Consider the following 13,156-nt stretch of genomic DNA (forward strand, 5'->3'; position numbering starts at 1 on the left):
ACATTTGATAAAACATGGAGAGAAGTAAAGCGAAAGTTCGTACTGTTCTGGTATAGCTCTTGATCCATCTGAACCAGTTCGCCCACTTATTGCAAGGAGAATTTGCGATGAGGCCTTGTGGTCACACAGGAGCAGACTCTCAAGGGGACAAGTGAAACCCAGGGCTCTTCTAAGGAGCTTGGGTGGACTGACCTGTGGCAACGTGAAGCACCATCATCCCCCGCTCTTTGCTTTGTGTCGTCCCTTCCTGCCCTTTTTAGGTACTCCCTGTGCAAGTACAACCCAACTTCTTTGGCAGTTTAAACTGTCAGTTCTAAGCAGAAACCCATCTCATTCTCCTACATGGCTTTGGAGGTGGACAAGGGGCAGAGCTGCTGGCTGCCTGCTTTGGAGTCTGACAGAGCTCTGGTATAGGCAGGCTTACTGCAAACATACGAGTGCATCATTTTGCATCTGCAGTATCTCTACAAGTTATATATTTTGGTATATATTAAGGTATATATTTTTGGAGAGGTTGTTTTGTAGCCACTGGTAACTTGAAATCATTGAACTGGTAATCAAGCTAAAATCAAATTCTCCATGGTCCTTTAACATCCTCCTACGCTTCAAACAATTTCCATTGGTAGAGGATATTAAAGGGCTTTGCCAGGGAAATGCTTCCATTCTGAGACAGCACACAGAGATCTGGGTTTGAGAAGGTTGACTGATTCGTCCAATATCAGAGTTTGGTGGCAAAAATTAGCTCCCAACCCCCAATCCAACCAACAGTAATTGCTACCTGTCTTAGGGATTAGTCGATTTAAGGAAATTGTCAGAAGGCTGCCTTATTTGATTGAATTAATAATTCTGAACTACCCTGGTGTGGGTTGCAAATCTGCAGCAAACAAACAAACAAGGAAAACATCTTGTCATAATTTTACATGTGAATAAAGACATGGCAAACCGCACTAAGCCAATGAAAGGGCTAAACCAGTCCTACAGCACATATTTACCATGCAATCCTGTTTGACACAATCAGTGCTCCTGGTTTTTGTGGGAGCTGTTTCTGGATTTCATCTGTCTATGAGAAGACAGAAATGCTCTGCCCTAGGGAGAACAATCGAGAGGAAAAAAGTGTTTCTTAAAATCCTCAGTAAAAGCCTCTCAGCTTTAGCTAGAGCTCATTAGAGAGTTTAAAGAAAACCCAATGTTGTGTTTAAATGCTTTTCCCCCCTCAGTTTTATAGATAGTTAAATGGCACGCAGGTTGTGGCTGTTGCAGCCATCAAAAGCTAAGAAAGGAGGTTAAAAGACCTCAGGGATCCTTCACATTAATTACGACCACTGTCACTTGGTGTGAAACCAGGTTTGGGCCTTTTAGAAAGAAAGAGAGTGTAATTTTTGCTTTCAGTTTGGGCTGAAACAAACCCTGCAAATGCTGATGGTATATACTCATGTGTAAAAATGACTAATTTCTTTCCACTGAATTCTTGTAGTTAATAGGGGAAAAATTTATGGAAAACCCCTTCACCTTACCCAAATAATTCCAAGTGAATTTTAGCAATCTGAGTTGGCAGAGTCTGTAAAACTGGCTTGAATTAATTGGAAGCCTAATCCACGGAAATTCACTAAAAAATGCATTACTCACTCCAGTGTAGCAGGAGGGAGGAGGAATGAAAGAAGTAAGAGGAAAAGCAGAAGCAGCACCTAAGGCAAAAGGCTGTCATTTGAATTTCATAACCAAGGGTAACACAAAGACACCTCTTTGTCCAAGTAAACTACCCCCCGAAAAGGAAAAGCTGAAGAAAATGCACCAGTACACAGTCTGTGCATTGTGGCTGGTTGGACTCTGCATCTCCCATCGTTTACAGCAGTGCACAAGAACAACCAAAGTGAAATGAAGTTTCTATAGCACTGCAGCACAGTGTATAGGATGCATTTGCCCCACAGGCTGCCACTCGGTTTTGTCCTATGTAGACAGCCTGCTGAGAGATGTACAAAATAAAAATGGAGGTGTACAGGAAGAATGGTTTGAAATCCTTTCCCACACCTGCATCATGCCCCATGTGATGACAAACCAAAAAGAGACATCACATGCAAGCTACTAAACACCTGTATGTGTGCAGTGAAGTAGCAAAGCTTGAAAAGATATTTAGAAATTATCTGGAACAGGTAGATGACAATTATCTCGACAACTGGTGATTATCTTGCATTACCTAACAAATATATCTCAGGAGGCTAGAGAAAGAGAATGGGAGCTGGGAAGAAAACCTGGTTTTCATTTTTAGCTGAAAAGCCATGGACCATAGCATCGTCCTATCCCTTCCAGTTGTGACTATAGGTGTTATAATTAGGAGAGACAACTTCAAATTAAGTCTTCTGAGTAGGAAATATGCAGAAAAATGTTTGAGGCTGTTCGGTTGTTCCCAGGTCCTGAGCAGGGCACCGCTGCCAGAACTGGCACAGCTAAACGGGAGAATGGCCATCTGCAGGTTCAGGGAGCTGAACTGGTCCTCTGGGCTGAGGCCGGTGCCAGGGCTGAGCGCAGGAGCGGGCTTGGACCATGTTGCTGAGCAGAGAGGAACAGGATTAACCCTTTTGGAAGCAGGGAGTTGTTAGATCAGCTCAGGCATCTCAATTCTCATCTTAACATGCCCTGCCGTTTCAGTTTGCTGTGCTATGCTTGTCCTAAAATCTTTGGTACTGTTTTGCACAGTACTTGTGCTTTTCAAAAAGATACCATGTTAATCTACCCTAGAAAGGCATGTAGTTTGCCTACCAGAATTTGGCACATGGATACATGTTTATCACAGGAATCCAGTGTTTCAAAAACGGAGAGCAAGTAATGGAAGTCTTCCTTAAAGGTGAGGAAACTGAGAACAAAGTCTCATGCTTGCAGAAATACAAACTCTTATTTCACACTCCTCAGCAGAAACACAGAGAAAGTTAAAGCATGGAGCTGGCTTATTAATTTTAATTACTGTTGCATCCTCAATACACTATGACCTGCTTTTTGGCTTTGCCGCATATGTGTTTTATGATGTGTAGTCTCCCAGTGTCTGTTTCCGTCACCTGTAAGTTGGGCGGTATGCAGACACGCTGCAGGGCTGCACGCAGGCGTGGGGAGGAGGAGGAAGCTGTGCTGCCTCACAGCTGCTCCCCAGCGCTACTTGGAATTCATATGTAAAACTGCTTCTCTATGTACATGTGCACACCTCGCAGGGGGCATGTGGAGGTTAATTAATTGCTGTTTGAGAACTGCTTTATGATCTTGGGATGAAAGTGCAAATGAATATAAAAGGATCAAATTAATTTTCAGGTTGGTGTAATCCTCCTACGAGCAAGGAAGGATAATCACAGCCCACATCTACCTTCTGTCCCGACCTTCACAGGCACACGTGTGAAGTGTTTCTGCATTCCTCGTGGGGAGCAGGTAGGGCAGCGGGCAATTTTCCAGTGGCCTGAACTATTTGCCTTTTTCTAGATGCTTTTGGAGAACTTGGCTGCTTCAGAAAGTCTTAACATGTTGAAGACTACAGGTGACTCTGATGGAAGTCATTGGCCATGCCTAGCACAGGTTGTTTGGAGATGTGATATGAGGCAGGTGTGCCATAGAGCAGCAAACCCCTGCAAAGAGCTAGTGAAGGGCCTGCTTGCTCAGACTGAGTAGAAGCAGCTGCTCCCCTTCTGACTGCCCCTGTTGTTATAAATGGGGGCAGGAGGCAGAGGCATGGGGCTGCCACACAAGCTGCCAGAAGGAAAATGGAGGAGAAAGGATGCAGCGTGAAAAAAAGGCACAAAAATTCTCTGCCGTTCACCAGGTATTTGTGTGAAGAGAGAGGGATTGGGATAAGCGCTTCTTCCCTGCCAGCTAGGAGGAGAGCTAAAAAGGCAACGGGTGAGTGAGGTCTGTAGTGGGGCATAGCCCATGGCTCTCTGGTCTTTGGTATACGAAATTCATCTTTTTTTGTTCTGGGAAGGGTGGGTCCTTGAGCTATGGAGACAGAAAAGTTTGTGGGTTTTGTGCCTGAAATATGGCATGAAGAGATTGCCTGTGGGTACTCTTGGAGCCCTTTTACAATTCAAAGCTCATCTGCTGTGAAAAGGCTTTAAGCTTCTCTGTAATCTCTGATACATGCGATTAGAAAAATTATGTATGGGTAATGGTCTGAGAAGTTGGGCATCTGTCTGGTTATTCTGGAGAGTGACTTCTGCTCTAGTTTACAAACCTACATCAGCTGGGAAGCATTTGTAGAGGTTAATCTCTTAATTCTTTTCTGCAACAGTGCACAAATTTATCTTCTGTAACAATCTTTCTCAAAAACAACACAAAGATTTTTAGAATTTGGGGGCTAAGGAAATTAATTTCATTGTAGTCCTTGTTCTCCTTTTTTTACCATTTTAGAAATCCTCCTCTATGTGTAGTACTAAGGCTGTTAGGAAAGCAGAAGGAATGGCTTTATCAGCCACCTGGATGGGCTCTTATTGGCAGATACAGTTGTATACTGGTTCTTCTGATTAAAAACAAACAAAAAAAACCAAACCACACTAAACAACAAAGACACTGAGCAATGATGTTTAGTTAATCCACATTCGGCTGCTATAACCTTTGAGTCTCCTACCAGTTTTGTTAGTGATAAAAGTCTCAGATGTTTTTCGGGTCTCTGCATCCATTTGCAAAGGCAAGGTTGAAGGTGCATGTGGTGTTTCTTATGGGTTTTTTTTGTTTTGTTTGGGTTTTTTTTTGCGCATGTGTTTGGGTTTTTTGTTAATATGTTTGGGAAAATGAAAGATGGATTTGTTTTCAGGTGACTTTCTAATTGTATGCTGTTGTTGGCACATCCCTTACTATCTGCCAGGAACAGCCTGCTGTTAAAATCAGGGTGTGTTGTATGTGGACTCTGATTTGCTGAGGAGTTGTATACTAAATTTTACACCAGTTACATATTAAACTTACCTAACCGTAATTTTGTGTGGAACTTATCATTCAAAGGGGAAATGGTACCACAATGAGGTTTAATAAATTTTGTGCCTACCAATGCAGTATAGCTCAAAAAATGTGGAGACTGTGTAACTACTTGTCTCGTAAATGCAGCAGTAGAAAGCTGTGCTCCTTCTCCTTTCCCAAGCACAGTCAGAGCCTGCAAATTAGTTTTCAAAGTGACAAGGTAATGATTAGAAATTAATGGGAAACACATGTGCAATTGTGTTGGCTTGCAGTTTTAGAATGCATGGTTGTGATTCCAGGATTCTACATTTAGTGGTGTTAACTTGAAGGTTATCATTGAAGTGTTTGGTGCAGGATCAGACCCTAATTGCTAATTCACAGGTGTGAGTTTAGCATGGTTCTTGGAGATATGTTGCCATCTTCTTGAGGAAGGAACCTAATCTGCTACTTATTTTAGTTCTGTTTGGCAGTAAGGTTAAAGCCCAAAATTAAGCTAAATAAATGGTTCATTTTTAATTTATTTATATCCACATTCATACCTTGAATCAGTGTTGTTTGGGTTGTATTGTTCTGTGAATGTCCCCTGCCATTGTAGGGGTAAGATGGATAGTGATGAATGACCAAAATCAGGTGAAGAAAACAAATAAAACTCGCACATATCCACAAATGGAGCATCATGGAGCCGGCAAATAAAAACATCAGATCTGAATGTAAGGGAAGAGCTTGGTGTGGCAAATGCTAATAGGAGTGAACTTTGAGGGCTTTCCCTGTCCCCTTGGGAAAACAGCCTTTTCTCTCTGCAGAATAAACATTTTGTGACTGCTTCTTTTGGTAAGAAATAGTTACAGCGATGACAAAGCACAGCTAATAAAGGGAAAAAGAACATAAGGAAAGGTCTAGTAGTGAGACAGAAGAAGAGGCTAAAAGACAAAAGGTGAAAAGAGGGAGAAAGGTGTCAGATTTCTTTTGGCATTCATGTGCTCTCTATATAGAGTTTGAATATATTTTCCAGAAGAGGATTTCCCCTTGCATTTGCAATTCAAAGCTTCTAGCAAATTCCACTGTTTCCCTTGGCATTTCTTCAGCCTCTGTGGATTTTCCAGTTCTGCTTTTCAGATGCAGTGCAACCGTCCAACTGTGGGCTTTGATTTTTATTTCCATGAAGTAATGTGGTTTAAGGTGTATTGTGGCATCCCTTAAGATTTTGTTTCAAAAACTGAAAAGGTGCAAGGGCCTTGCTCTCCTCTGGATTTCTGGTTTAGTTCATGGTCATTGGATATATGACAATGTTGCCTGTTGTTCTCCACTCAATTCCCTTGCGTGAATAAGTGAATGAGAAGATTTGGGGATGCTTTGTGGTATGGGTAGATAGTGATACACAACTACTCAAGTGAAATCCCATTAATGCAGTGGTTGGGACATGCTCATAAAAATAAATGTCATCGGAGGGGATGATAAGCAGAGAAATAAGAGACCTGCTACATCACTGTCTTAGGAACTAAAAAGCTTCTGCCCCGCATTGTAGCCAATTCCATCCCTCTGGTATGCACATCCAAACTTCTTTCTGGCTAGTCATTTTGAAATCTCATAGACAAGAAAATAACTGTTGTCTTACTGTAAACTGTATAGATGGTAGTTTGCTTTATTTTTACCTCTTCTGGTGTATAAAATTAATGATTTTTAACAGAGCCTTGCTTCATATGCATGCCGTTAAGCTGAAAACATTTCATATTTGTCAAAGCAAGACTGCAAAATAAAGCTGTGATTGCTAAGGCCTGGAAATCTGGAGAGAACCTTTATCTCCTTTATGGTGGAGAAGTAACATGTGGCTCTTCAGAAGCCCACATGCAGTGAAGATGTGTTAAGAAAGTGAAAATTGTTTCAGCTTGTTTTGAACTGAAGTAGGATCCTGCTAATGGATCCATTACCAACGTGGAGACATGCAATATGGTTTTTCTTAATCGCTGCCATGATGGGCTGGTGAAAGTATTTGGGACAAGCTGCAGTAATAGCTAATTGTGTGTGGAGGCCCAGCAGCTTGACCAGGCAAAGGTTTTCAAAGGGCTGCATGGGAGAATTCACTTCACAAGAGGCCCCTTTCACATACTCTCCAGGTTTGGAGCTCCTTTCCTTTTAGTACACATTCTGGGAAAACACTTTTATAATCCTTCTTTAGAGTTATTGCAAGCGAATGTGGTGATGGTTCAATGAAAAAGCACGAAAACAGTCATGGAATTTCTTTTATTTTTTATTTTCTTTTTATTTTTTTTTTCCTTTTTCCTAGTAGGCCCTTTAGAAAGTCAGACCATATGTGTAGAAGCCTTATTCACTAGAGGCCAGGTTTGGAAAGAACTGTGGTAAATGACTGAAATGAATTTGAAAATAAACCTAGAAAGCACACATTTGAGTTCTAAATCGGTACTTAAAATCAGACCTATAATTATTTGGTATTTTATGATGGTCCAAATAACATTCGGTGTAATTTTCATAAGACTGAAGCTTATTAGGCAGAAAGAGTATTGTTAGGAAAAGTTTTGAATGCTGCATGATTCACTTTGAAACAGCTTTCTTATAAGAGAACTATAATTTTACATGGTTAGTATCTTAATACATTTATTGCAGAAAATTATTTTGGTAGACTGTATAAATGTTCTGGATGACCTACATATGAAATGTGTGTTAGGCTTTCTGTAGTTGAAACTTAAGAGAAAGCTAAGATTGGAGGTGGAGGGAGAAAGCATTATTTCTCCCTCAATGCACAAGTTGTTGTTGTTTTTAATATCCGTAAAATATTTGTTGTCTACAAGTTTTTCCCATTTATACTTGTTCCTACAATGTTACAGGTATGTGCATTGTAGGGCTGTGTGTGTGGTTGTGTGGGGTTTTCTGTTGTTCCTTGTGCCACCATGAGCAGAAAGGATTAAGAACTTCCAGAAATAACAGGCAAATCTTAGGGAGAGTTTTATGCTCCATTCAAATCAAGACCTTCAGATATTAATTCTGTATTGTTTGCATGTTCAAAGGTCACCAAAAACTGTAATTTTTGGCCTCTCATCCATAATAATTTATCAGCTGGTCACTCTGTGAAACAGGGGAGAGAAGAGCTATATAATTCAAATGAATGGTACCGGAATGGTTAGTATAAACTTGGTGTACTGTAGAACAAATGTGCATTGTCTATACAATGTAATTGTGTCCTTTGGAGAGAATATACGTTTCCCTCCCCAAACTGCTGTTAGTTACAGCATGGCCTATCTGCTTGGAGTAATACTTTACTATCCATTAACCACTTTGCCAGATTTGCATGTCATCCTGTAAATTATTCTGATAGAAAAACTTGCACAGCACAATTTACAGATATAAATGTATCTTTAATTCAAAAACTTTGGAGCAATTAAACTTCTTTGCAACTTTTTTTTTCTGTTTTAAATTCATTGCTGAGTTAAATATTATTATTACCAAAACATCTTGGAACTTGCCAAATAGACCATGTTAGTGGAAAGTAATATGAGAAATATGAAGTAGTACAGCAGAAATTAGCATATTATACAATTCCCCTTATCTGTCAAAAAAAGCACATTATCCTGCTTCTAGGTTAGAAAAAACTTAAACGTTTTTTAAACTTGTTTCTCATGTTATGATTTTTAGATGGTGATGGAAAGGCAATGTTAGCTGTTACATTTCAACTGTCTCAGTAGATTACTTTGTCCTGTTATTGGTACTTCACATTTGGGATTAACATTTCCAAAAGGTGCCTACAAACAATGATTGAGAATTTGAAATATTGTTACACATAAAGATTTGAGGGGGGAGAAGAATGGAAAATAACGTGAGGTGCTGGTGGGTTGGTTGGTTTGTTTGGTGTTGGTGGCTTTTTTTGGTTGTTTGCGGTGGTGTGTTGGGCTGATGTGGGGTTTTTGTGTGTGGTTTGGTTTATTTATTTTGTTTGTTTGTTGTGGGGTGGGTTGGTTTGTTTGTTTGGCTGGGAGTGGTTAAAATCCCTGGTCTCTGCTGCAAATAGTTAATCAGAGAAAACAGGGTAGACTTGCTACTTTTCCCCTAGGTCAGATTAGGAATAGTGGCTACCTGACAACTGAAAAAGCCCAAAGAAATGTGGGGTGGAAGAAAATCTTGCACCAGTAGCTTCCAAGGCTGAGACAAACTGTGTCACTGTTTCACTCCATGTGAAACAGCAGCCTTATGGGAATAAAAAATTCTTATATCAGAATATATCTGACTCCTATATCTTAAGTTACTGGAAAATGACAGGCTTTTGGTGGATAAATTAATTTTGGGCAGATACTTTAATCATAATAAAAGGCAATGTTTATTTACAAATCTACTTTTCCCTATCTTGATTACCCGTCACAGTAATCGAGTACGGCTCTGCGGTTCCTTGTGGCATCACACAAATTGGCTAGAAATTCTGCTGTGAATTAACATAGATTTGTCTACAGATGGAACTGCAGGCGAGTTATCATCATTATGCTTTAAATCTATTAATGTTTACAACTGTTGTTTTAAATCAGATTTTTTTTCAAAATAGGATGATTGTGAGAATCCTTTTGTGTTTCGGAGATGAAAGAAAATGAGGACAGAGCTGGTGAGCTGTGGCAGGACTCAAGAAAATAATTATAATAATAAAATTGAAGTATAGAACCCCTGCTCTAAGATTTCAGTTATGCTTCTTGAAAAAAGATTGTTCCTATTAACACTTTTTGTGGATTAATTATTCTAAATCCCAGTAGTTCTTATTGTCTGAGTTTCTGGAAAAATGGGACAGACTGAGTTGCTTACTTGGTGTGGAATATAATCAACTTGTAGTGTAAATGCCCCTGCTTTATTTTGAACATGACATCCTCTACTGAGCTCCCAATTTAGGCTATTTAGTCTGAATATCTACTCTTTTACTCTCTCCTAAATGTGCCTGGATTCACTTGCATCAATTTTTCTTTCTTCAAAGTCTGACCTTAAATGTGGGCTAAAGAGCATGCTGAAAGGCCTGCGCACGTGTTGGAAACTTGGGATGCTGAAGAACCATGTGTTTTGCCACTGGTGAAATAGTGTCATGTTTGGCAAACAGCTGAACAGCGGAGGAAGCGAGGCTTAGGCTTGGCATTGGTATCGGATGATGAAATTGTATAATGCCCTGCTATTCTGGGCATTACAATGTACATTAGCACTTCTGCACTTGAAATTTCTATGCAGCCTCATGAACTCATACTCTGCACTATGCTGGTCTTGTATATTAGAAGAAATAGATGACTGTTTCAAAAATAACAAAAAAAAATCCCCCAGGCTACAGATTCCAAAGAGATTATTTTGAAGAGTGGGATTAATGGAAGGAAACTGTTTACATATGAAACATATTTGCGCTTTCTAAGTGTAGTTCCAATTAAGTGGCTGTATATTGGACACTAACTTTATTTTCCTTTTTCAACTATGAATTTCCATCCTCCTCTGAAGTGGAATATTGACAAATTGAGAGAGCATTACTCACATAACAAATGCATCTCAGCAAGCTGTCCATGCTTTCCATAAGCTTTATTACGTGAGTAAACAGTGCCATGTCTGGGAAGCCAATGTGAACATAATACTCTTGTTCTTGACCTGGTCCTCAAGAGTTCATGGAAGATACCTGTTGCAACTAAGTTTGTAATACAGGCACATACACATTTAGAACAAGTTTCATGAGCAAGTGAACAACTTCTGGTCTTTTCTGATTGTTGCCCATAAAGAGGTTTTTAAAGAACAAAGAGCTGAGGCTCCTGAGAGGCCTTGGCTGATTAAGAGCTTTGTTATTTGCATAACAGCAATAAATACAGGATTGCCTCAAATTAGATACTTATCTAGTCATAGTGCTGGCATTAGAAACTTTAGGACACTTTGAGGTCAGGTTTCAAAGGTGATTTGGTATTTACTAAGTTTAACTGCTGTTCAATATTAAAATGCCAGGAATGTAATATCGAAACAACAGGCTAGGGTATCCTATATTTGATGGGATAAGCGGCTTACATATAGGTCACGTTCAAATGCATTAATTTGATTATTTTAGGGAGCGAAGTCACATTTGACAGTTTGCTTTTGGAGGTTTTTTTCCTGATGAAATCTCTAACATCTGCCAGTCAACTTGTTTCTGCTTGGCCAAGAAATCACAAGGAATTTTGCTTTGTTAGAGCAGTTACATCACCACAGAGGGAAGATTGCTGATCTTGCAAGCTGCTTGTTTCTGCTGTGTAAGCATTCAATATTTCACATGATAACTTTAATAAATTTCACGTCTCTGTTTAGAGAGATGAGCCTAATAAAGAAACAGATACTTAAAAGTTATTTTTAGTTAACATTTAACATGACCAAGGCACGTTTCAGGCAGGTTAGTAAGAGTTGAAAAGTTTGCAATGTCCTGAGGCATCCAGTTCCCCTGATCTTTCGTATGTGAATAAATTGCTGTTTCTAGATGTAAATCTTGCCAAATAGCTCCTAGCTTTTCATATAAATTACAAAAATGTAACAGTGCAGAAAAAACTTGATAAGCTGTACGAAGGCAGAGTGTAAGTTGCTTATGCTCTTCTCTTGGCTAATTGCTTGTACTCACTGGTCAGCGAGAGCACTCTCCTATCTTTTAACTGCTATGAATTGCATTGTCTATAAGCAGCTAGAGCTTGAAGATTTTTTTTTGGTAAGCATAAGCAGCAAGACATTCCTGTTTCTATTTGTCATACATTTTTTTTAAGTTTTATCTGGTTTTGTGCTACAGTTGAGGTACACAGAGAAAATCTGAGCAAAGAACAGATTATGTAAAACAAAGCAGAGATTATATATCATTAAAGTGCAAGAGGAAATGTCGTCCTGCTCCCTAATCACGGTGTTCCTCTCCTGCTAGGCAGTCTTGGCTAATAAGTGTTCCATTTTTATTTGAAAAAAAGTCTTCCAGGATGTTACTTAGAGTGCTATCTGAAAATTATAGCATTACTTTGGGAATATTTAAGGGGATTCATGTCTTCACTCGTAGGACTTTGGAATAAGGAAAAGTGGGTTAGCAGATGGCAGTGTCCTCAAAATGACATGCGGCTTAAGCAGGAGGGTCAGAAAAGGTGGAGAAGAAAATGGAGAGGCTGTCCTGTATCCTGCTGTGTAGGAAATATGGCGATACAGGAACAAGTGTACAAGTACATCAACTTTCTGCAGCCGTCTTGCTGTTACGAGTGCTTTTACCTGTGACCTTCTCCCTGCCCTCTCTTTGGAGGGGCTGCAGAAAGCGACAGAGGGGATGGAGCAGAAAGAAAACGTTATTCTCTCTGGCATAGAAGTCCATAATTATTACCTTTCCCATGATGATGATATGTTTTCAAAGGTAGCTGCATACCTCTGGGAGACACAACTAAATGTGCAGCTTGGCCCATTTTTGGAGGTGATCTTGGAGTATATGGTAGCTCTGAGGCCAGGTACTATGTACTGAAAGCTATTTATTCATTATGTCCTGTAAACAGAGGTAATTGCCTTGGGTGCTGTGATAGTGCTATGTGAGACTGAGTAAACACAAACTAGCCTAATAGGACTTGGTATGAATAATTAAAACACAAGCAAAATGCTTTCATGGCAGCTTTCTAGCTCTTTCACTCTCTCTTCACTGCCACCTTGCTGCACAGCGCTCTGAGGGTGTCTGTGGCAGCCATCTTGTCTCACAGGCCTTCCCCCTGCTCCTTGTGAGATGAAATGGCTGCCTCTCTTGCTCCTGGTGGCTCCCCAAAAAGTAATGTGGCTGAATGCTGCAAATGAGGTGCCAGTCCTCTCAGGAGGTGATTATGTAAGCAGCCCTCTGCAGGTTGTAAACAATAGCTATCGTTTTGATACCTGTAGAACCACATACAAATTTCTCCCTCTGTTTTTGGGCCCAGTCAGCAGAGAGGTGCCCGGCTGAAGGGTTATGGCAGCACTCCCAGTGCCTCCTGAGCAGCTGACTGGGGGCTGTAGTTTGCAGCTCCTGCATGCAGGAATTTGCATCTGAATATGGCCCTGAGCATCCCATCTAGATCAAAGTGGGACGTGCTTCTCCATAGGCAATAGCGAGGCTTCACTTTGTTCCTTCCCCTCTTATTACAAGTCTCTTAAGTGTCTCTTTGGGACACTTGTGTGAGTCAGTGCCAGCCCCCCTGTGAATTGTTACTGGGGGGAACAATTTTGAAGTCATAACAATTCTTGCTGTCTGTATAAAATATTTTTTTTTTGC

The sequence above is a fragment of the Columba livia genome, chromosome 11 (assembly GCF_036013475.1).
Source record: "Columba livia isolate bColLiv1 breed racing homer chromosome 11, bColLiv1.pat.W.v2, whole genome shotgun sequence".
NCBI classification, from domain to species: Eukaryota; Metazoa; Chordata; class Aves; order Columbiformes; family Columbidae; genus Columba; species Columba livia.